The 26094-nt window shown below is 43.1% G+C and overlaps 1 long non-coding RNA gene across 1 annotated transcript in view; it reads left to right on the forward strand.

The window, feature by feature from the left end:
* LOC146344105 (uncharacterized) overlaps nt 1–25565 on the forward strand; it is a 114897-nt gene extending 89332 nt beyond the window's left edge. Inside the window, exons 3-7 of the long non-coding RNA XR_014792581.1 lie at nt 6030–6097; nt 7895–8032; nt 9799–9906; nt 22561–22712; nt 25061–25565. This is a non-coding gene — a long non-coding RNA (uncharacterized LOC146344105). The remainder of the gene's footprint in view (nt 1–6029; nt 6098–7894; nt 8033–9798; nt 9907–22560; nt 22713–25060) is intronic.
* The last annotated feature ends 529 nt before the right edge of the window (nt 25566–26094 follow it).

Here is a 26094-nt window from a genome sequence, read left to right on the forward strand (position 1 = left end):
GGTATTTGATTCCATTGACCATGGTATCCTTCTGGATTGCCTGAGGGAGTTGGGAGTTGGGGGCACTGCTCTGCAGTGGTTCCACTCCTTTCTCTCAGGACGGTTCCAGCTGCTCAGGGATAGTTGTTCCTCAAAAAAGGAACTATTCTGTGGAGTCCCTCAGGGCTCCATTCTATCCCTGATGCTGTTCAATATTTACATGAAACCGCTGGGAGAGATCATCAGGAGGTTTGGGGCCGAGTCTATTATTCCAGCAGGCTATTATTCCTTTTTAGAACTCTTGTTCCTTTTGCTGACTTTTGTATACTGTTTTAAAGCTGTGTTATTTTAAGCTGTCTTGTTTTATTGTTGGAATTTTGTAAAAGTTGTTTTGAGTTATATGTTGTTTGTATATATCGTTCATACGCTTTTATGTAAATGGTTTTTAAACTTTATATATTGTATTTTAATGTTTTAACTTTTGTAAACCACCCAGAGAGCTTTGGCTATGAGGCAGTATAGAAATGTAATTCATCATCATCATCAGGTTGAGGGCAGGTTATCTGAGGGATCATCTTTTCCCATACACACCTGCCCAGACCGTAAGATAATCCGCTGAGGCCCCCCGCCAAGAGCCCCTGGCAAATGAAGTGAGGCAGGTGTCTACTAAGGAGTGGGCCTTTTTTCTGGTGGCCCCCCCAGTTATGCAATGCCCTCCCCAGAGAGGCTTGCCTCACGCCTATGTTGTGGTCTTTTTGGTGTCTGGTGAAGACCTTTTTATTTCTCCAGACAGACTTTTTAGTCCTTCAATTTTAAAAATTGTGTTAGGGCATTTTAGATTTTTGCACTGCTGCTGGTTTTTACTCTCGTTTTATTCTGTTTTAAAGTTTTTATATGATGTTTTACTATTGTATTTTATAGTTTAATTTTGGTTTTTTTAATTGCCCAGAGAGCTTTGGCTATTGGATGGCAGAGAAATGTAATAAATAAATAAACAGTGAGTCCCACTGAATCCAACGGCGTTTGTTCCCAGGTAACTATGGTATATTTGCTGAGCTGGTAGCTGCAATATCACTGTCCGGCCAATCACAGCTGTGGTGCTGAAGCACAGCAGAGAGCAGGCCAGCAACTCCCTCCACTGGAAAGTTGTCATGATTCTCAAAGAGTAAGTGCCCAGGTCTTGCTGCCACAGTATTTGGTTCAAATGCCCCAAATGGTCAGAAGGCACAAGATAACGCATCTCAACAGCTGAAGCGAAGCAGCATTGTCTCCCATGAGATCTGCCTAGATGGCAGATCTCATGGGAGAGATACGTAAGCTGCTGTGAGCAACTCAGAAAAAGACAAAGTGCGATAAAGGAATTCACAGATGAATAATGTGTGGGCTCACTTTTGGAGATTCAAAACCAGAGTGTGAAGGGAATGGGGCTGTATGCTTTCCCTCTCCTCTTAAATTCTTGTTCAAAACAAGAGATTCTATTCCCATGCATTTAATCTTCCTACTGATATATCTTTGGCAATATTTGTCGGGCGGCTGGCAATCTACCCACAAGACTGCTGTGTTCTGATCAGTCCATTGCTGGCATAAATTAATGAACAGAACATGTGAACCATTGCTCTAAAGGGCAGAGGGCTGCTTAGGACCACAGCTATCTCTCCCCCATTGTTTACCTTTGTCAGCCCTATTCATGGTCTACTTTGCGAGGGTCTGCTGTTGAGTTATGCTCCCAAGAATGGGTGCCTTGACCTTTTTTATAAAATGAGCAGGTGCAACATTTTGGGGAAACAAAATTAAAAATGCATTTCCAAAGATAAACACACTCTGAAATTAATATAAATCCCCATGCTTAATTTTGTACAGCTGATAGGAAACTGCTTCATTTGGCTGAGGAAAAATATACAGTGTTGATAAGACAGAAATAGCCAAGTAATATTTAGGGCTCTCGTAATGAAAAATATTAATTTTCTGATAACGTATTTTTTTGCAGAGCTGCACATGCAGATGGCAGAATGTAACTTCTCCATAGAAATTCTTAGCTCCCCTGATTTATCAAGCTGCTTTTTGACTTGTATGTTGTAAGACCCAATCACAAGGCATAGATATAAAAACACATCAAACATTGGAAAAGTTAAGTCAAAAGAACAGAGGGTGGAGGGAATGGGTTGCCTTTCCAAAGGTCACTCTGCAAAATATACTTGGCACAGTAACATCGAATTAAATGATATTGGAAAACACTTAAGGCTGCATTCCTGCATCCCCCCAATCAGGCTGGCCCTACAATGATGCAGACTGATGCGGGCACATCAGGCAGTGCAAAGTGGGAAGACTGGCAGATTGTGGTGCCCTCCCCACCTAAAGGGACTGCTGCCTGCTTAGCTGGCCAGGCGGCCAGGCAGCCAGCTAGCCAACCAACCCACCACTGCTGCCCCCACCTCCCTCCCTGCCTGCCAGGCTGGCCAACCAGCTGGCCAACAGCTTGAGCCCAGGTGGCAGTGGCTCCCGCTCCCTGCTCACCAGCCACTCCCATCTTCTGCCCGAGCCATGGGGCATCTGGGAGACTCGTCCGAAATATCATGAGAAGTCCCAAACTCTCATGGGAGCAGCCGGGACCTCCCGTTATATTTCGGACGAGTGTTCCACGAGTGTCCCCCATGGCTGGGACAGAAGGCGGGAGTGGCCAGCGAGCCTGGGCACCAGCTGTTGGCTGGCTGGCTGGCAGGCAAGAAGGTGGGGAGCGGTGGCAGTGGCGGCAGGACGGCACTGAAGAAGTGGGACGACATCAGCTTGAGGCGGCAATGTCCCTTGAGCTGGGGCTGCACCTGGTCATGTTTGTGTGCAAGTCATATGGAGCTGAATTGAATTTAGGCATGTATAACTGTGGGCAGACTGACAGTCTTGATATACAGTGATTTAACATATCCATTGATTATTTGCTCAAAACTCTGCCCATACTTAGAGGCACTGTTTTTCATTATTGTTGCACAAATTCTAGGTTAAGCATGATAGTGAAAATAGCTTCCAGACCTAGTCTTGGTGAACCCTAGTTAAAAAGAAGCTCTGGTAATATATCAATTACTTGACATTTGTAGTCTTCAAACAGTATAAATTAATGCCAGGAAAGGGCTAAACATCTACACGTACAGTGATTCTCTGAAGGGAACCTCCCAAGGCGAACAACATTCAGCATGGCTTCAGACATAATGCAGCACTGAACGTGAACACTGAATTGCCTGGCACATCCATTTTGAGTTCACATTTTATTTCGATGCGCTTCCATCTTCTAAACGTCCAGTGTGCCACCTGAAGAGGGAAGCCACTCCTCTCTTCAGCAGTGAGAAGTGTCAGCTCCGCATGCAACTCATGCTCGCTGTGGGCTGGATGTGGGATTTCTCTCTTGAGACATTACATGAGAGACATAAATAGGGCAAATGTAATTCACTATCGGAACTAATTAAGCTGCTTGAATGTAATGTTTAAAATCATCCCCATTTATGCCTGGACTGGGCCAGGAACAAGGGGCACAATGGCAGAAAGGGAATGGGTACACTTTAGTACTGCCCAGCTGAGTCCGGGAGACGTTGCCCAGGTTGCAAGCTCACTTACTATGATGGAAAAAATGAGGCTAAATTACTGACCATGCATTTTTATGCAAACTTATTTCCTTGTATATAATTTGGGGTGTCCAGACAGGGCTGGTGTCAAGGGTAGGCATGGTTGGGCATGAGCTGAGGGCCCACAATAGCCCTCCAGAGTTGCTCCTCCTTTTTACCATTGCAATCTGCTTGTTCATTTGTCTCTTGCTGTGGCCCAGACAACTGTGATGGTGAGAAGAACAAACAGTAGATGCCACTTCCTGTTTACTCTGTGGCTCTTGGCCTGTTAAGCAAGCAAGTGGCACCACTGATGAGAAAGAGGAGGAAGAGCAACAGTCGCTGATGATAAAGGTGTTGAGAAGGTAGACTCACGAAGAAAAGGGCCCATGCCCAAGGGCCCTGAAAAGCCTGAAGACAGCACTGGGTCCAGATGTTTAATCTCCTGAAATTTGTGGAACAAATCTGAAGCAGTATTAGAAGTGAACAAGCAACGTTCTGAACAGTGAGCTATCAGTCTAGGCACTCACCTAGAACACCATGAAAGATAGTTTTGGATTTGTAGTTAGAGAAACAGAAAAGTGTACCACTGTATGTTCTTACCCTAAATCAGCAAGCCTGAAGTTGATAGAGACACACTATGACCAGTCTGTAGAACTCCTAATGCAAGATCTTTATGTGCCAAGGCAACCTTGCCCACCCTGGTGCCCTCCAGATGTTTTGGATTACAACTCCAATCAACTCCAACCAGCATGGCCAACAGTCAGGAATACTGAGAGTTGTACACTAAAACATCTGGATGGCATCAGGTTGGGGAAGACTGTGCTAAGGCAAAGCCTGAGCGTAACAGTATCTAGTTCAGCTTGGAATGACAAAAAATAACAACCCAACAGTTGAAGGATGTGCACAGACAATGTCTTGCACATATGTCGCCACAAAAAGCACGATGGACCCCAGAGCGAGTCCAGATCTGGTTTGAGTCTAACACATTGTTTCTGATTTCAGTGCAAACTATTTTACGCAAATTAAGGAAAATAAAAGGAAGGAAGCAACTCATGTCTAAGTAACCAGAAAATCAGGACCGGAATTTGAAATGTGCAAATTTTTCAAGCTCTGGCTTTGGAGGGGGGGGGGGGAGTGTCTAGTGTCTTTCTTCTGGGAAAAAAAAAAGTATGACAATACCCCCTATAATTCTTCATTTTCCAAATTTTACAGTGTTCTGTCAACCTATAGCAACTGAGATCTGCAGCTCCTTATGTCTTTTATATTTGTGGCTCCAAATCCCCAAGGAATGTTTAACTCCAACCGGATGGGATTAGCAATACAATAAAGCCATTTACGCCCAAATATGTGGGAAAGCCAACATTTGTTGGAATAATATTTCTACCATCCGGTGGATAGCATCTGTTCCCAACAAGAGGTATATCTTCCTGTTTGTACAATGGGCACAATCCTGCCTAGATTAAGTACTTTAGGGCTGCAAACCTAAGCACACTTACTAGGGGGTAAGACCCTGTTACAAAGTATACTTTAATTTACATGGGTGTGCATATCACATACATTAAACTAAACACATACCTGAGGGATCTTTTGGCATTGAGCTCTGGGTGCTTAGGAAAACCTGATACCCCCCAAAGCTGAGAGAGTCAGAGAACACAACAAGGCCTTTGAAAGCAATTCTTTGATTTATTAAAGAGGAATTTAAAATGAATTAAAATCACACATCAGGGGAATTAGAACTATACATACATTTGGGGAATTAGAATAATAGAAAATCGTGTGTGTGTGTGTGTGTGTGTGTGTGTGTGTAGGAAGGGGAAGATAGTGGGTGGGTGGAGAAGGAACTTTCAGCTTGGGATGATTTGAATGGGGGAGAAACCCACTCTTTTGGGGAGTTGAGTTAGAGAGTTTGGTGGAGGGGTGAGAGCAAAGGCAGGGTTTTGGGGAGAAAGTGGATGGAGAAAGAGCTAAAGCCAAGGAATTTTGGAGTTTGGTATTGGGTGGAATATTAGGAAAAGGGAAGAAAAGAAAAGAAAAGAAAAGAAAAGAAAAGAAAAGAGAGAAGGGGAATAGAAGATGATGCAAGGATTTACCTTTCCTTATCTGCTGGCTTGTGGAGTGATGGGAAGCTCTGTTGAGTTCCTTCTCTGGGAAAGAAGGGGAGAAAGGGAGGAGAAGAATTGCTCTTCTGAGCAGAAACGATGGAAGGAATCCTCTTTCCTTCTCTCCCTCGCTGTGTATTCTGTGAATTTGGGTTACTGTTTTTATCCTTTTTCTCTCAGGATGTAGTAATTAGAATAAAACACAACAAGTCTTTCTTCCAAGATTACTCGTGGATGTTGGAAAATGGATTTTTAGGTGTCATACATTAAAGGAAGAAATAAGACAATGGGATTCTTTTTCTTCCCTGAATTATGGAAAAGATGGGAGTTGATGGGTGCATATTTCTGGCTTTCACAGGTCCAGATGAGCAAGATAACCAGGAGGATTTTGGTGATGGTCTTAGACAAAGGTGACAAAAGAGTCAGGTAGGCATGCTTGCTTACACAATATTGGGTTTTCAGGGTCTTACAGCTTTAAAATACATTAAATTCTTTATTTGTCTTTCTATTTGGCATAAACAGGAAGGTTAGAAATCAGCAGAAAATATTTTCATGGTGGAGGCTTCTGTAATTGTTGTTCTGAGGCAAGATCTGAAATTTGCAAGTGTTAACACAGAGGAATTAAGGCAATCAGAGCACAGTGCCTGGTCAGAAAGTTTATGCAAGATGTCTGCATCTCCTCTTGGGTTGTGCAAGGCCTGAACATCCTATGGGACCTGTTTTTCTGCCCTTCTCCAAGACCAAAAAACCCTAGTCTCCATCCAGATACAGGCCACATTTTCCCAGATCAGCAGAATTTGGGGGTACTTCGTAACAGTCCAGTGAACTGAGTGTCACTTACTTCTGAGTAAACATACATTAACAGTACTGCATGTCCCTGTGATTTCACTGGAGAAATTAACCATGTGTTTATCTCCCTCTCCAAGTGAAATAATAACATAAAAATCCTCAGTTTGGGTTGATTAGAGATCCTGAATAAAGCTAACTGTGTTCCTGGGTTAGTTTGACTTACCAATAATTTTGAGAGATCTTAGAGTTCAATATGAAGGTCAATTTTGAATAAAAATCTTCACCTATGGTGGTTTGCCAGGTTGAAAGCCAGAGAAAACGCAGATTCCCTTATATGCATGGGTGGTCCCCTTCCTGTGAAGCTCCCTGCCTTTGGAGGTCAGGCAGGCGCCAACGTTGCGTTGCTCTTGGCACCTCCTGAGGACATCGAGAGGCCTTCCTTGCATGACCAGGATCCATTTATTAAGTTCAGAATCTGTTTCTTTTAAAATATTTTAATATAGTGTTTTATTCTGTCTTTGTTGTTCACCACTCTGAAATCTTTTGATGTGGAGCAGTCAAGAAATACTGTAAACAAACAAACAAACAAATATCTGTGGCTGGAGCAGTAGATAAGGCAGGGGCAAGGAGGTGGACAACAGGATGGGGCAGGGAACAGGCTGGACATGCTGCAGCTGCCTTTTCTCCTCCTCAGAATATCTAAGCGGGGTCAGCCCTGGTTACTACTTGGATGGGAGACCACCTGGGAATCAGGCTTCCTGCATGGACTTGATGGTCTTGTAGGCCCCTTCCAACCCTATGATTCTGTGATTCTAAAGGTCTATATGTGGTCTTCAGCTTTAAATCCAGGCTAGGGAAGGGCCTTATAGCTCAGTGGTAGAACATGCAGAATGTTTGGGCGGGACTGGGAGAGATTCCTGTCTGAAACCCCGCCAGGCAGTGACAGTGTTGAGCCAGATGGACCCATTGGTCAGACTTGATGGGTCAGATCCAGGAGCATCACTGCACTAGCCTACAATCCCACATTTAAAACGGGGCTTTCTGCTTCAGTTTTAAAAGCAGGATCGTTAACAGACTCCCTTGACATGTGCTTCCCCCCCATTTTTGCCCTTCTGCCCCCCTTATCTGAGTCTTCCACATGTTTCATTGGTCCAGGTCCTAGTCTTGTGGCTTTCCCTTTTTTATGGAGGGAACTCAATCAGAAAACAAGTGGAGTAATTTGACACCTCATTATCTCCAATCTATTTAAAAACCAAATAAAGGTAATTTTGTGCGGGAGACATCCTGGTGGTTCCTGTCATCTTCTAAAGGGCCCACAAACTTCCATGAGTGAGCAATCTCAATAGGATAAAAGCTCCATGTGAAGGAGCCCCAGATTTAAAATGGATCAACTGTGCTGGCAGTAGATGACTTCCTGACCCCTTCTTCCCACAGCAGCCCTTCCAGCCCCCTGAAAATGCTGCACAGTCAGGAGACCCTGCTGAATGGAATGAGTGGTGGAGGAGGGGGAGCCCCCCAAAATTGGGCAGAAGGACCTTCCGTGAGCAGATCCTAGATCCAACCCAATATAAGGTAGTTCTCTATCTTCCTGTGGCCAATGCCGTAATCTTAACGTTCCCTTCAATCCTAATCCTAATGTCCCCTTCAATCCTAATCTATCATCCTAATCTATTTTCCTGTGGCCAATGCCCTAATCTTAATGTTCCTTACAATCTTCCCCTCCAACACCATAGCTTCCCATGCTTACATATTACACCATTTCATTTTGTATATAATTGCAAGTGCTTCAGTTAAGACATTGCATAAAACTGAGAAAAGGAGATGGATGGAATGTGGACTTCATTGGGGATAGGCTTTTGCTACATACTGCTATCTCAAGGTGATGTTTAACTTTCCAAAACAGGAACAACAGGATCAGTTTATAGCCCCCTGGTTCAAAAACGGCTTTGGCAAATTTAGATTACCTAGTGCAATTCTTCAGGGTGCTATAGCTTTGTTTCCCTCTTTCAGTTCAGCACTTTGTCGTCATAGCTTTGTTTCCCTCTTTCAGTTCAGCACTTTGTCGTCAAACTGAATGGTTGGGAGACATCCACCTAAAAGAGACATACGACATATGAAGCTGCCTTCTGTTGAGACAAACCGCCCAGGGATCAACTGGTAGATGGTCATTGGACAATTTGTAGTAGATCAGCAAGAATTTAGAAGCCATTTTACCCTTCCAAGTTAGACACTCTCTGATCAGTAATAATTGAGATGTAGATTTGTCCTTGTGTATGCAGGAGTTTGGGTTATATGGGGCAATACATTGCCTGCTACCATTTTCTTCAGGCTATGTCCCCAGCCATCATTTTGTACTGCTTCCAATTTGTGGACCTCAGCTTTCTAGTAAAAAATTAGGTAGATCCCGCAAGCCTGAAGTCTGCTTAAGCCTGATCTAACTTAGTATTGCCTACTCCATCTGGCAGTAGCCCTATATTGGGCCTATTTGCACATCACAACAAGCCACTGTGGGGCTCTGTGACACACACCAGCCACCATTTTGGATCTGCAAGCCATGGCAGGGGTGTGCTGTGGCTTGTTATGGCATATGAACCTGGAGAGGGTGGGTTGTTGGTGTGGTTAACAGACCACTTTCAACCCTAAAACAACCCATGGCTTGCATATGCAAAATGGCAGCCAGCGTGTGGCATGGAGCGCCCATGGGTGAATTAATCCTCGGTGGCTCACCACATCATGCAAACCAAGTCAGAGTCACCAGCACAGAGGGGCTTTCTCATCACCAGCTAAATGACCCTTGAATCTGGAGATGCCAGAGAAAGAGCTGGGGAATCTTCTGCATGAAAATCTGGTGCTCCATCACTGAGCTATGGCTCTTCCCTTTGACAATGCACCCTGGGACATTGGAACATTGATGTAGCCTCACTTTCCCTGCTTTAGGGCCTTCTAGATGTTTAGAACTTCAACTCCATGGACTTCTAGATATTTTAGACTTCATCAACTCTAGTTATCATGGCTATTAGTCAGGAATACTGGGAGTTGTAGTCCAAAAACATCTGGAGGGCACCTGGTTAGGGAAGGATGATACAATCCATGGACTTCCCTTCTGCCATTGTTTCTCTAGTCCTACAGCCAAAGAATAAAACCATTAGTGAAAAATCTTTGGCCTATATATTCGCACATAAAAGTGAGCTCCAGACAACAAAAAGTCTTCCAGACTGAGGTTTCAATAAAAAATAAAAGAGGAAAACATGAGAGACTCCCCAGAGCATTCATTAAAATGTATTTTCTGTATTTTAAAAGTGGAAATGCAAAATTAATCATGGATCTCCAATTTCTAGACATTAAAGGGGGAGATTACCGGAGGAAAAGGTGACTGCAGGATTTCCCCCTTGTGACTCATTAACATCGGTGTGTTTCCTTTCAATCTTCAAAATTTACAAAAGCTGGTATGTATACACACACTAATGCTCACTTGGAATGTAGCACTGTATGGCATAATGAAAGGCATTCAGCTCTGTTCCCTACGTGTTATGTAATTTGGCCAAACCTCAGTGTCTTCAGTCTAATTGGATCAATTTCTACCAGTCCAAATTTGTCCTCATTTATCCAGCAATTGATGACAGTCGTATACAGTCGCTTAAGGGATCCAAACAATTTTCCTTCCTTTCAAAGTATGACATTTTCTATGTAATCTTTTATAACTTTTTCCCCTCCCCCTCCACTCACAAATGTGAATGCATTCCTTCCTTGTATATTTATTAGGAAGACAAGGCTACTTCACATATTCGTTTCTGACATGAAGACTATTCCCCACTTTGATACATGTTTACTTTAGTTTATTCAATGTATATATTCCACAGTACCATAGAATCATAGAATAGTAGGGTTGGAAAGGGTCTAACAAGGCCATCGAGTCCAACCTCCTGCTCAATGCAGGAATCCAAATCAGAGCATCCCTGACAGATGGCTGTCCAGCCTCGTCTTGAAGGCCTCCAGTGTGGGAGAGCCCACTACCTCCCTAGGTAATTGGTTCCATTGTCGTATTGCTCTAACAGTCAGGACGTTTTTCCTGATGTTCAGCCGGAATCTGGCTTCCTGTAACTTGAGCCCATTATTCCGTGTCCTGCACTCTGGGATGATCGAGAAGAGATCCTGGCCTTCCTCTCTGTGACAACCTTTCAAGGACTTGAAGAGCGCTATCATATCTCCCCTCAGTCTTCTCTTCTCAAGGCTAAACATGCCCAGTTCTTCCAGTATCTCTTCATAGGGCTTTGTTTCCAGTCCCCTGATCATCTTTGTTGCCCTCCTCTGAACCCTCTCCAGTTTGTCTGCATCCTTCTTAAAGTGTGGTGCCCAGAACTGGACACAGTACTCCAGATGAGGCCTAACCAGTGCTGAGTAGAGGGGAACTAGTACTTCCTGGGATTTGGAAACTATGCTTCTATTAATGCAGTCCAAAAGAGCATTTGCCTTTTTGCAGCCACATCACATTGTTGGCTCATATTCAGCTTGTGATCAACAACAATTCCAAGATCCTTCTCACTTGTAGTGTTGTTGAGCCACGTATCCTCCATCTTGTAACTGTGTATTTGGTTTCTTTTTCCTAGGTGCAGAACTTGGCATTTATCCCTATTAAATGCATTCTGCTGTTTTCTGCCCAGCGCTCCCTTCTATCCAGATCACTTTGAATTTTGTTTCTGTCTTCCAAAGTATTAGCTATCCCACCCAATTTTGTGTCATCTGCAAATCTGATCAGCATTCCCTGCACTTCCTCCTCCAAGTAACTAATAAAAATGTTGAAGAGCACTGGGTCCAGGACTGAGCCCTGCGGTACCCCTCTCGTTACCTCTCCCCAGTTTGAGAAGGTCTCATTGATAAGCACTCTTTGAGTCCAATTCTGTAGCCAACTGTGGATCCACCGGATCGTTGTTTCATCTAGCTCACTTTGAACTAGTTTGCTCATCAGGATATCATGGGGGACTTTGTCGAAAGCTTTGCTGAAGCTGAGGTATATGATGTCTACAGCATTCCCACGGTCTACAAGGGAGGTTACTTGATCAAAAAATGAGATCAGAGTCGTCTGGCAGGACTTGTTCTTGACAAATCCATGTTGGCTTTGAGTAATCACTTACAGATGGATTGCTTTATCATCTGCTCCAGAATTTTCCCAGGGATTGATGTCAGACTGACTGGTCTGTACTTCCCAGGTTCCTCTTTTTTACCCTTTTTGAAGATAGGAACAACATTAGCCCTCCTCCAGTCATCTGGTACTTCCCCTGTCCTCCATGATTTCTCAAAGAGAATAGACAGCGGTTCTGAGAGTTCTTCTGCCAGTTCCTTTATGACTCTAGGATGCAGTTCATCTGGCCCTGGAGATTTGAACTCATTCAAAGTAATGAGGTGTTCCTTGACCATATGCCTATCAATCTCAAGCTGCAATCCTGCCCCTTCAGCCTGTACTTCGCCTTTGCCAGGGGGGTCATAGACCCTCTTTTGGGAGAAGACTGAGCCAAAGTAGGAATTGAGCACCTCTGCCTTTTCTTTGTCATCTGTTATCATTTTGCCATCCTTATTTAATAGCTGAACCACCATTTCATTCCTCTGTCTTTTACTATGCACGTAGCTGAAGAAAGCCTTTTTGTTGCTTTTAGCATCCCTCGCTAACCTCAGCTCGTTCTCAGCTTTAGCCTTCCTGACGCCATCCCTGCAATTCTGTGCTACTTGTCTGTACTCTTCCTTTGTTACTTGGCCTTCTTTCCACTTCCTATATGTGCACTTTTTTATTTTCAGGTCATCTCTAAGCTTTTTGTGAAGCCACATTGGCTTCTTCTGTTGTCTTCCACCTTTTATTCTTTTTGGAATTGTTTGTAATTGTGCCTTGAGAATTTCCCTTTTTAAAAGCTCCCACCCATCAGGGACTGCTTTTCTCGTTAGTGTTGCTTGGCATGGGACCTTACCGAACATTGTTCTGAGTTTATTAAAATCAGCTTTCCTAAAATCCAGGGTACGCATTTGACTACACTCGGCTTTGGCTTCCCTTAGAACCAAGAACTCAAGTACAACATGGTCGCTTTCCCCCAGAGTTCTTGTAACTGCTACTTTATCCACTAAGTCATCTCTGTTGGTTAAGATCAAGTCAAGGATAGCCGATCCTCTACGTTCTGTAGGAGGAAGGTATCTGCAACACAGGAATTTCCTGGAGGGACCATGTTTTGCAGAATTTGTCTCCCAACAAATATCGGTGAAATTGAAGTCCCCCGTTAATACTACATCATGCTTCCTTGAAACATTGGCTGTTTGCTTTTCAAAAGTTTCATCCTTGTCTTCTCCTTGACTGGGTGGCTGGTAGCAGACTCCGAGCATCAGGTTCCTTTTATTCTTTGCTCCATTCATTTTGATCCAGATGCTCTCGATGGGGCTACCAAGCTCCTCCTCCTGTATTTCTGTGCAGAGATATGTATTTTTCAAATACAGTGCAACCCCACCTCCCTTTCTGTTCCTCCTGTTCTTTTTGAACAAGTTATATCCTTCAATTGCTGTATTCCAGTCATGAGAGTCATCCCACCAAGTCTCAGTTATACCTATCAAGTCATAATTTCCCTCTTGTATTAAGAGTTCAAGTTCGTTCTGTTTGTTTCCCAAACTCTGGGCATTAGTATATAGACATCGAAGACCATGTGCTTCATAGTCTGGCTTTCTTCCTATATGTGTCTGAAGACTATTATTGGGCGCTATCAGAGCTGTTCTCTCCGTTGCAGTGCATGAGCCTACATCCATTGTTACCCCCAACTTTACATCTCCCTTCCCCACAGGATTCAGTTTAAAGCCCTCCTGATGAAGTTTTTCATGCTGTGGCCAAACACATTCTTCCCATCCTTTGTGAGGTGCAACCCATCCCTAGCCAACAGCCCATCTTCCAGGAAGTATAGCCTGTGGTCCCAGAATCCAAATCTCTCTCGTCAGTGCCACCTTCGCAGGTGATCATTCACCCAGAGTATTTTTCGTTCCCTTTCTATCCCTCTTCTAATTACTGGAAGTACGGATGAGAAAACTATCTGGGCCCCAAAGTTCTTGAGTTTCCTTCCCAAAGCTTCAAAGTCTGATGTGATTTCTTCATAGCTCCGCTTGGCTGTATCATTTGTTCCCACATGGATGAGAAGAAAGGGATACCTGTCAGTGGGCTTTATGAGTGCAGGCAACCTTTCAGTCACATCTCTCATCTGTCCTCCCGGGAGACAACATACCTGGCGAGTCAACGGGTCTTCGCGACATACTTGGGTCTCGATCCCACGCAGCAAGGAGTCTCCCACTACTACCACTCTTCTCTTCTTCTTCTTGTAAGCCTGGGTTTCATGTTTGACTGACCTTCAGCCTCTTGCTCACTGTCATGCAGGTTCCCCTGTGATTCTTCCTCTGCAGGCTGTCCTCCAGTCTCATCCGCAAGTACCTGGAATCGGTTCCACAGCTCCACTGCTTCCACTGGTGCAGAGTGGCGTCTAGTTCTTCTTCTCCTAACTGTCACCCTTTTCCAAGGAGTATCCTCTACTGCATTTTTCCTCAGATCAGCATTTCCCACTTCTGCCTCAGCTTGCTGTTGCTCTTCAAGCTTCTGGTCTTCTCTTTGCTGCTGTATTTCCCCCATTCTGTCCAAGAACTCTTGATGTTCTCTTATTCCCCAGAGGGTCGACAGTCACTGCTCCAGTCCATTTACTTTTCTTCCGGCAGCATGATCAACTTGCACTTGTTGCAGGTGTAGGCCATGTTGTTCTCAGGCAAGAAAACAAACATTGCACACACCTTGCAGGTCACCACCACTGGAGAGTCTTGTCCTTCCATAGCCTCTTTTCCCTTTTTGTGTCTAGCTTTGTGATTGTTCTAGACTAGCCTGTGCCTGCTCCTCTACTCAGTAGAGGTTAAAAGCAGAGTCCCACTGGTGTGGAAGTGCGTGTTACAAGACAAATAAATGAAAAAAAAGTTAGTTAAAAAAGAAAAAAATGTTAGGGGCCTCGCCCTTGACCTCCCCTGCCGAACTCCCGTGGCCAACTCCTGTTTGCTCCCCCTGTTCGCTCACTCTGTTCGCTCGCTCTCTGGGAGCTTGCTCGCTTCTGTAGTCCCTGGACCAGCTGGAGCAGCTTGCTCTGCTCTGCTCTGCTCTGCTCAGCTGGGAGGCGGGAAAACAGCAAGGTGTTCAAACCAGAAGGTGTTCAAAATGGATAACAATCACATTTTTACATAAGTAGAGCCCTAACCTATGCACAATCCCAATGTGTTCAGAGGTGTAAGTGAAGCAAATAAGCTCACAGTTATTTCCATTTTATGGATGGGTAAGAAAAGCTAAAAATAGAGATATATCCCAGATCCCTGACAGATACCATGGGTGAGGGATTTGAAAGGAAGTTTAAAAATCTCATGTCAAGAGCCATAACCCAGAGAAGCATAGAACTAGTTCCACATACAAAAGGAGTTTGTTGAACCGTGGCCCATTCTCTAGCAAACCAGCTTTGAAACTCAGGGAAGTTTCAAAGGCAAGTTACAACATGATACAAGGACCAAGGAAACAAGTCAGAAGGTCCCCATGGTGTGAAGAAACATTAAGCCTTAAAGGCTGTGTAAAGTAGCTCTTTGGCCCAACCACATCACACTATTCACTGGACCACACCAGTTGTTTAGGTATAAGATTATAATGGACAAATATAAGTAAATCATGGAAAAAGGCAGATGTTCTGTTAAGTCAAAATACAACGGGTGAGATGATTCATACACTTGGAACTGCTTTTCGGTTCGTAAAATCAGTTTACCATCCAAAACTCCTCTGGAACTTGGAGCATTCATACTTTTAAGCTGTTGACCCACACTACAACATAATGCACCTGAAAATTTATTTTGGCTTTGCCTGATTCAACCTATATTGGTGGTGTCTCCAATTTCTATTTCTTGACAACAGCATACACTAAGGGAATCCATCCAGGCCCACACACAGACTACACCATAGCCAAGGTGTGTGTGTGTGTGTGTCTACACACACACACACACACACACACATGCAGCCTGGAAATACAGTATATAGACATATATATTGTCTTTAACAAACAGCATACTATAATGAAGAAAAGTTCCACATCATCACTGAAGCAGCTAAAGCCTTGAACAAAGATGCCTACTGATAATATAGAGCTAAAAAAGAACTAATAACTAGAAAAGACAGACATGGTAGAAGATGATTAAACCAATTTGTGAGACTACTGCATGGGAAGGGGTGGGGAGAGAAGCTAGGCTTGGACGGAGAGAGAGGGATGCTAAAAACAAAAGGAAAAAGGAAAAAAGAGTTCAGCCAAATGAGAAACTTGGAGAGCCCTCTTCCATCATCCACCCACCCTTCATGTTCTTTTTCTGCCAAAGGAGAACAAAGATTGCTGGAAAAAGTGGATTCATTCAGCAACAAATGCCAGGGTATTAGATAAATGCATAACAGCGCTGGCCAAAATAAAAGTCAGCTAGAGACTGCATAATGATGCAAAAATTAGGGTGAACAAAAAGGAATTATATGACATGATGTAACAAGTGCCAAATAAACAACATAAGCAAGTGTGTTATCCCTGGCATTTGAAGATGTGTGAGAGATTTCACACATAAGCAATGGATCCCTACATAAGGAGCAACACACAGCAGGAAATTAAAGCTGCAATCCTATACACAGTTGCCTGGAAGTACATGTGACATTACATATATGGCGTGTAGCTCAGTGTTTGCTTCAGTTTTTATTTTTACATAGAAGAAAGCACATAGGGAAAAACTCACACACAATTTTCCATAGAGAAGCAATCTAAAGTGGGCCAAGCCAGTATATTTTCAGCCATTCTAAGATGCTGAATAATAATAAGATAATAAGAAGAAGAATACATTGTTGTTGTTGTTAGTATTTTATCTGACATAGTTTGTCAGGATTCATAATATAATAACATGTCTGGAGCAAGGTAGAATAGGGGAAGATAAAATACTGATCTGCACAGTAACTCCACAGCATAAACACTGAACGGCTTTACGCCTTTGGGGAGGCCATGGCTCAGTGTGACAGAGCACCTGCTTTGCATGCAGAAAGTCCCAGGCTCAAGGGCTAGAAAAACTTCGGCCTGAAACCCTGGCGAGCCACAATACTGGGCGAGAAGGGTGAATGGTCTGACTCACTGTAAGGCAGCTTTCCATGTTCCTAAGCATCTTGGCTTTCCAGCCGCCCCAAAGAATTATACTAAGAGAATTGGGACCCGCACAAAAAGTTGCAGTGTGGAGTGCTCCTATTCGGGGTTCCAGCCAGCCGGTCAGCTACACTTTTTTCTAGGTTACTCTATCCCATTCCCCCCTTTTATTTCCCAGCCCCTAACAGTCAGCATTCTGTGGCCACTGGGCATGCCGTGTCCTCAAGGGATTGGGGGAGGGGGTGCCCCATAAGAAGTTTTTTTTTTTAAAGTACATTTTGGTACTTCTGCAAACCTTGGGGTTCTTGCAAGCATGTCGATATCTCCCACTTCTGTGTGGATGGTGCCATTTTGGCTACATAAGCAAGGCACCAGCGGAGGCTGGTGGCTCCGATTTCAGTGGGGCTGTGAATCCATTCTGAGTTTCAGTCAGAACCAGCCAGAACTCTAAATGAGCTATCCAATGTGCTGAACCTATTTTGGGGGATAGGGTCCAGCACCTTGGATAGCTCCTTTAGAGTTCTGGCTGGTTCTGACTGAAACTCAGAATGGATTCACAGCCCCACTGAAATCGGAACCACCAGCCTCCATTGATAGGCAGTGGATAAATTAGATTGCTATTGGTATATATGACGTGCCTCTATAAACCTATAATTCATACATTGCCTGGAGAAACCATGAGTGTCAACCTTACATGAAACTTTAAGATGGTAGGGGATCATCTCTGAGGACACATGAACTCTACATTCCCACAAGATAAGACTTTTTAAGCAACAAGGGTCCCATTACAGCTGTTTAGTGGGCTTCCATGGCCATAATTCCATGAACATTATCCTCCCTGAGTCATGTCAGTTGCAGACCAAGCCATTCATTTCCACACGTTTCAATCTGTAAAAATGTTTTCAGATGTCACATTTATCTTGTAACAAAAATAGTGGTAAAAGACCTGGTGGTTTTCCACTGACACCATTCTTTCCTTCCCAGTATTTGTCCAGGTATTTGGTGGCAATATTTCTGTAGATTTGGGTGGAGGATTTTTTCATCTGAAGAACAAAAAAGGGAAATATATTAAAATGCCACACTTACAAACACATATGGTTAGAATTGCAGGGAATGTTTTTTTGTGAATGTGATGATGTGACCAAAATGTGGCAGATAGTACTAGCAGGCTAATGCTTCAGAGAGTACCTCAAGACAAGGAAATGGCTTCAAAACAGGAAAAATTCATATAGCAGTGGGAAGTTGGATTCTCCTTTCTCTTCCTCTGTTTTTTAAGCTTTAAGAATGCAAACCAACCAGTGCAACAGGAGAGAAAATTAGGGTACATCCAAGAGTTGGTTTCCATGTTACAGAGATTCAGGAGAAAGTAACATTTCTCCTCTAACATCCATCTATGGACTAATCTGAGTTGCATTTTCTACAGGGACCAAAAGTCTTGAAGAACGGTTTGTTATGGAGAAAATTGCTCTAGTCCTGTCACTTGCCCGCTCCTGCCACCTTGTCTCATGTGGCTTCAGGACTGTTTGCTGAGCATAATGCACTGGGACATGGCTATGTGCCCTCTGTTAGCACTGCAAGGTGGGCCCTGTGATAAGTTCTCAAGGAAAATTTTAACCTCCAAGTCAAGGTTGAGCAATACAATAGTTATTCTAATATTCCTGGAACGTCTTAACGATGATAACTCAAACTGATGATCTGAAATGAATGCAATCCATGCAATCAACTAAACCGTCTGATGACATCTTGCTGCTTCATGCTACTAGTCATTTTGTTTTATGGATAATAGAAAATAAGCACCAAACCACTATCCCGTTGTTTATTGAATATGTGTCGCAAATCATTTGCAAGTGCGACAGAACAATGCCAGATCACATCACTGATGTGATTTATAATTCTATAAGCCAGATTTCCAATTAAGTATCTAATGATGTCTTAATTACTGAAATTAATACTGAGGACTAAATTAGATGCACCCAAGGGCTCCCATACACCTAGCAGGACTTGGGGGGGGGGGTATTTAATTGCCCACATACTGCCATGCCACATTGCAATTGTTTTTGAACACATGGTTTTCTGGGTTGTGGCCATATAAGTACAAGGACTTGTTATGCAAAAGAGGACAAACAGCCTGTCCTCCTCCTAAAAAAAAGCAAAGGCCTTATCTGCATTAAAAATAAGTATTCAGAACTAATTTACAGGTTTCAGCTACTGTGTGGGAATCACTGTAAATCACCCGGCATGGCAGCTCTTATCATGTGGCATACTGTTCATGTGGAATTCACCATGTGCGTTGGATAGTTTTCACTCTGCCACTGAAAACATCCTGAAACAGATACTGGCAAAGTGAAAACTGAGTGGCTCTCCATGTGATGACAGTCGTCACATGGATTTACCATGGCTTCCACAGGGTGTCTATAATGGTGGTCCTCAGGCAGTAATCTGGATTTATTTATTTACTTAGTTATTCATTTGATTTGTACCCCACCATTCCACGAAGAAAATGGTGCTCAAGGTGGCTAAGAATAATTGGTTAAAATAATAGTAAAGCAAATACATTTCAAAACACACAGTTAAAAAAAACCAGAATAACAGTTTTTTTTATTATTTGTTTATTTAAAATATTTCTAAAAGTAAAAATAAAGAATAAAAACCCAACAGTCCTTACACACCTTTACATGAAATCAATGGTACTAAGGGCAGACTCATGTGATCAAGCTGGTTGCTCCATGTTGTGAGCAATTTGCTTTGTGGGCACTCACCCATTGTTTCACCATTCCAACACCAACTCTTCTCAATGTAGATGAAAAAAAGGAAAGCTTCCTCCTGTGCAAGCAAAGGGTCATTACTGGCCCCTAGAGGGACACCTGTTTACACTGGCGTTTTCATGGCAGACTATAGCGGGGTGGTTTGCCATTGCCTTCCCCAGTCATGACTACCTTTCCCCCAGCAAGCTGAGTACTCATTTTACCGACCTCGGAAAGATGGAGGGCTGAGTTGACCTGAGCTGGCTACCTGAGACCCGGCTTCCGCTGGGATCGAACTCAGGTCATGGGGAGAGGGTTTTTTTTGCAATACTGCCGTCTACCACTCTGTGCCAAGTGACCCTACATGCTGGGCAGTTTAATAGGAACCTATCACCACACAGGGCAGCCAACAAAGAGTGGCATTTACAGAGGCTACCATGTAGCCATGTGGTTGTATACCTTTGGCTTTACTTCTGAATAAATTAACTTAGGATCATATAATTAAAAATGGATGAAAAGCACAGGCTGAATTTCTTCTACAAGCATTGCTTCCAAATAATCATTGTAACTTTGCAGAATGAAAGCACTTATCATTTTCCTTTCTCAAAATGGCTTCACAGAGATTTTCTATCTGTGAGTGAATACAGACAACCATTTCCTAAATAGCCATACTGCAGTATACACATTATCCTTTAGTATGCTGGGTGTCTCTAGCCTTCTGCCAAGTGGTAAGGAGAGGTTTTACCACTTCTGTTCTCTCCAAAATTTTTGATCACTTGTGAAAGAGTAGTAAACATCTCATTAGTTGGCAGGAAGATATGCGGATCACTGCAATACCGAGTGATAACAAGCATCCCCTGGGTTGTATCCAATGTTAGCTCTGCTTAGAGCAGACCCATTGAAATGAATGGCAATTGAGTTAGACAAGCATTGGATACAATCCACTGAATACAACCATATGGTAAATGATCACTGTGACGTTCCCACCCGAGGTTCCACCTTTCCCCAGCTCCTTCTCAGGAAACACCTGCTTTCACTTTGGGACAGCTGTACCCACTGTCCCACAAGCTTTAGCCCTTTTACTCTCTCTGAGTTCCAGAGAAACTCAATATGCTCAATTGGTTCTCTCTACCCACTATAGGAGGAGTAACCAGGAAATAGAAACAATAAAGGTAGCGTAAAATCAAACAACACATGGGAATTCAGTTTTTTAAAAACAAACAAATACAAATTTATTTAACACAAGAAGAGTTATATGTTATTGTTATTCATTAATACTTGGTCCCATCTTCCCTTCCCACTCTAAACCTTCTAAAATCCTATACATAACCCCACTAATTAGATGTTGCTTCCTTGATCCCCAAGTTCCTCTCTGACTGTCAGCTCATTCCTTATATAACCTCAGAATCCTCACACACATACAAGCTCCTCCCACTCTCTGGCATACTATTAACCCTATCTTGCCTTGGTTAAATTTAACAATATAAAAACATACATAACAAAACAGGCAGATGTTACAGTCACCTGTATTCATTCTCTCTGTGTGTGTGTGTTTAAGCAGTTGTAGTAGAATATTTCAGGTTATACAGCTGCCATGAAAAATAACAACTATGCATCTATCTCCCCCTCCCCAACATCTAGAAGAACTTATGTCATGTCATAGCCGTCCACATTTCCATGTCCCCCTTCACCAGCAGCCATTGATGGAGTGCAGGCAGGGAAATCCAGAACATTGGGATGCTCTGTGACATGTTGCATATTTTGCTAGAGGTTATGGGCAGGGGCATAAGCTAGACATGTCATTGTTGCCTTTGCCAACACTCACACATTTACCATCATGTCCAGTTTGGACCTTTCTCAGGTCTGTTCATCTATGGGGAACATGTGACTGTCTAGCTGGTGTTAGACTGCAACTGTCATCATCTCTCACCATTGTCTCTGCTCCCTATGGCTGATGGGAGTTACCATACAACAACATCTCGAGAGCCCACCCCTGATCAATGGCAATACCAAAAAGATAAAACAAAAACCCCTCCATGAGCAAATCCGCATCATACATCCTTGACATCAGAATAATGAAATAAGCAAATGGTAGATGTACCCTGCCATGCAGATATCATTTCTATTTTGATTAATATATTAATAATTAAGGGGTCCTAATTTGGCAAGATAAGTACAGAAAAAATAATCACAAGTACATAATTAAGTAGATCTCCTGCAGCTGAGCAGTAAGAACTTTTGAGTTGGAAAGGAAAGTTTTACCTTGTAAGGGGCTGGCCAGTATATGTCTTAAGCCACGGCCTCCAGCAGCCATTCTCTGTGCCTTACAACTTGTGCCATCAGCCCTCAGGTCTGTTAGCAAACTGGACAGAGTTTGTGCATCAAGGGTGTCCTCAAGATTCCATCCAGAATACAGCCAGCTGACCCCACAAGCCAATTGGGACACCCCAAGCCTTATAAAAGCACCTCCCCCAGTCAGCTCTTCAGTCTGAACAACTCCTCTCACTGAAGAACCACACAGCTTTGTCTTCCCTGAATCATCTGCCTGCATCAGAACCTGACCCCCCAGCCTGTCTTCAACCATGAGCTTTTCTATGTGAGGCATTTATTGTGTGCTCATAATTCCCTACTCATGGCTGTTTACAGGTTCTTTAGATATCACCATGAGCCTCCAGTTTTGCTTCTGTTTGTAAACAGCACTTTTGGTGAGTTTTTTAGAGCTGGAAAAATGCAGTGTTATTTGTGTGATAGAAAGAAAATGCTTTTCCCACCTGTATAATTGCACTATTCCACTATAGCACAGTGCCACCTAGAGGTCATGTAGTGGAAAAGTAGGAAAGGAAATGCTCTTTGTGTAGTGTTTGAATCTTAATTCTTCAATGAAACTGGAAGTACATACTGTGGATTAACAGCCTTGTGTAGAAAAGCTCCACATCATCTGCTTCTGGACCTTTGATCCTCGGCTTCTTGTTTCAAGCCAGAACCAAGCTGCACCCTTTCTTGGAGCTTGGCCAAGGCCTGACTTACCCAGAGTGAAAAATGGATACAAAATTCATAGATTGCAGCTGCTCAGAGCCTTTGTTAGGGAAGGAAAATATTTCCCCTGCTTTGGAACTTGAATACTGATTTGCTTTGATGGATATTTTTGTCATTTGAAAAACAGGAACAAGTGAGAAAGGAAAACAACAACAAGTTTACATTTCTGTTGTAAATCAAGTCACCAAAAATGGTCGAGAGTCCTGTCCAGGAATAAATGTTAATCAGAGAAAGTGAAAGAATTGTTGCACTTCAGCCATTCTAATTAGAAATGCACAGGTAATGAATGGGATACAGGAACAAACAGCCCATGAAGAATTCAAATGAGCTGTTTTAATGATGCCTACATCTACTAATGACTAAATGGAAAAACGGAACCTTTTCTTAGCTTTAAAATAAAAAGGCTGATGGGTGGGTGTTCAATAGTATGAAGATTCTGTATCATCAGAGGCTTGAAGGCATCAGCATAATCCCCAAAAGTGCTGTGAAGTTGGCTAGTCTCAACTTCTAGAGTTTTAGCAATTCAAATGTTGTGCAATTCAAAACCCTTTGGACCAGCCTTCTCCACCCTGGTTTCCTCCAGAGGTTTTGGACTTCAATTCCTATCAGCCCCAGCCAGCATGACCAATGGTCAGCAATGCTGGGAGTTTTCATCCAAAAACATTTATTTATTTATTTGTTTGTTTGTTTATTTTATTACATTTATATCTCACCTTTTTTCCTCCTTAAGGAACCCAAGGTGGCATGTATAATCCTCCTCCTCCTCTCCATTTTATCCCCACAACAACAACCCTGTGAGGTAGGTTGGGCTGAGAGTCTGTCTGTGACTGACCCGAAGTCACCCAGGGAGCCACCATGGCCAAGTGGGGACTAGAACTTGGATCTCCTGACTCCCAGTACAACACTATAGCCACTACGCACTGGCTCTACACCACACTGGCTTTGGTGTGCACCAGGTTGGGGAAGGCTGTTTTAGACAATGCCAACATGCAGGCCTCATGAACCAGAACCTAGAAAAGTCTGTAGAAATTCCTGTCACTCTACAAGAATGATTCAGGTATTTCAAGTGCAGAATAGCTGCTGCTGAGAAACAGTTTCTGCTTGATGAAAGCCCCACACTACAGGTGAAGTGCCTGAAACTGTGGGTCAGAAAGATCACTTGGAGATTGCCCAGGCCATTGTTGCACCTTCCTGGAAACTGGCAAGGCTGATGTGGTACTCATAATATAGTCCATCTGGCCAAAGTGGGAAGGTGATTACAGCCATGGCAGCTGTGTTATGAAGCCCACAGCATGCAAAGGGAAATTCTGTACCAGCAACCACATCACACTTGAAACATGATATAACTTCTACTAGATGTTACAGATGGTGTGAGGGATAGATGTATGGTTGCCAATTTTCTGTCCATCTGAAAGCCATTCTGTACAACATCGACTAGATCTGAGGCTTTCACCAATAAATTGTCAGTCATTCGATAAGAACACCAGCCCCATTGCCGTGTGAAGAAAGATATGCTGCTCACCGCAAATTTTAGACATGGGTCTTGCTTGTAGCAAACTTGTTCGAGGATCACAAGTCTTTAAGGGAGGGAGTACACTGTGAGTACAGGCCACTCAAACAATGCTATTCTCCAGCCAAGATATGTATCTAGTGCCAAGGATGCTTTCATTGCATCCTGTACTGACAAGGGGGTTGGACTAGATAACTTTAAAGGTTCCTTCCAACGCTAACATTCTATGATTCTAAGATGCTAAGAGGCATGAGATTGCAACTACGTATGTATGTTATTGAACTTTCCTAACACCTGTTGTCTAATGTCACTGCATGGAAAAGTCAATCATATTCTTGGTTGCTGTGTGCACACATGCAGTGGTGTAAACTAGTCACTTATCTTATCAGCATGATTGCAAATTAAGTTCAAAGCAGCAGTGGTGTAGTGGAGGCGGGGCTCGCTGGGACACAGCCCCGGCACTTTTCATTAGCAGGGACTCTGATGTCATCTGCCACCCCCCTCAGAATTCCCTGTTCCCTCTGAGCTTAGCTGCGATCCTCACTGGAGCTGTGGGGGGAATGAATTTTCCAAGCAATTATATATTGTTCAACATTGGAATGCAAAATATTTGGGATGACTTGGTCTGGAATGGACAATTAAGACCTATTCGCTTTACCACATACATGCTCCTGGTGGAGATGAAAACTCCTAGAACTGGTTTGTTGTTGATATGGATTGACACAGCTGCCTTAACTTTTTGGACTGCCCTTGGAGACTGTCACAATGTGCTCCTGGATTTCCAAATTTACCACTACACCACTGTGTGTGTGTGTGTGTGTGTGTGTGAGAGAGAGAGAGAGAGAGAGAGAGTAGTCCAGCTGGGTGTGTGGACATTTCTGTTGGGGGGGAGGGGGGAGATATAATGAAGGAGCATAGGGAAGACTAATGGGTAATGTTGGGGCACTAGGGGAGTGTGCAAGGGGGCTGTTTAAATAAGAAAGGGTCTGTCCATGAGGGCTGAGTTGAGAGGGTGAAGCTTCCATAGAGTATCGTATTTTGAGAACCTAAAATGTTAGTGTTTGAGTGAGTGAGTGGGTGGGTGAAAAAGATTAACACCTGTGCATTTTTTCCTCAGATATTCAATTGAAATACCACTGCCTTCCTCTCAGCTGCACTGTTTTTGGATCCCAGTTGAAGGCTGTATATCTTACAAGGTTGTACAATCTTGGAGAGGTGCATGGCTGTGAGGGGGCGTGGCTGTGACTCACGAAGGGACCCTGCCCTTCTGAATTTGCCACTACCCTACTGCAAAGCAGATTCATCCTTGTAGTCACCACACATAACCACTGATTGGTATGGTTTTCCATACTGCATTTCTTCTGCTGTCTTGTCAGCCTGATATGGATTTTCTTACGGTTAAAGGAAGATAAACATCCAGTGATACCTTTTACATTTAGTACTTGCAAACTGAGACTGTCTTTAAAATAGGCTTATTAGTTTAGGATTGAATTAGTGGAGGATGTGGGTGACTTCAGGATTTCTACTTTTCATCTCTAAACTGATTTATAAAGGGCGAGGCATGAGAGTTTAGTGTGCATTAAAAAAAAAAACCCAGCAAATTTTCAATTAAAATTGTTTGCAAACAGCCTGTGATTGATTTTGTTGAAAAGAAATTAATTAGTACACTGTGTTCTTGACAAATAATAGATTAGAAAAACAATGAGATTGAGGTGCAGGAAGAAAAATAAAAACAACTGCTGGATGAGTGAGAACATTTCAGAAGAGCCAGCAGACCTGCTGATAAGCTCAAGCAGCAACTTGGGCACAGCACAGAAAAAACATATTTCCCAAGGCAGAAGAAGAGATGACAACATACCTATATGAAAGCAGCTTGACATGCATAACTCCAATGCAAGCATACATATGGGGTCTTCAACATGGTGTTCATAGGCACCAGTGCACCTGCAGACACCTCTCTTGGCAGGCTCCCTGCCTCTCCTGATCTTTATTTTATTTCTTTTAAAAATATTTTAAATAAAAATAACTGAGAGACTGGCATGCGGCAAAGCAAGAGAAGTGCATCCCTCCAGTGCTATCTTTATTTGGGTCAAAAAAGTGTGTTTTTGTACATAGGTTCTTGGGCAAGTTACTTTTTTTTTAGTCTCACCG

This window comes from Heloderma suspectum, chromosome 5 (assembly GCF_057233095.1).
Source record: "Heloderma suspectum isolate Gila_16-S chromosome 5, 16-S_ref, whole genome shotgun sequence".
Taxonomy (NCBI): domain Eukaryota; kingdom Metazoa; phylum Chordata; class Lepidosauria; order Squamata; family Helodermatidae; genus Heloderma; species Heloderma suspectum.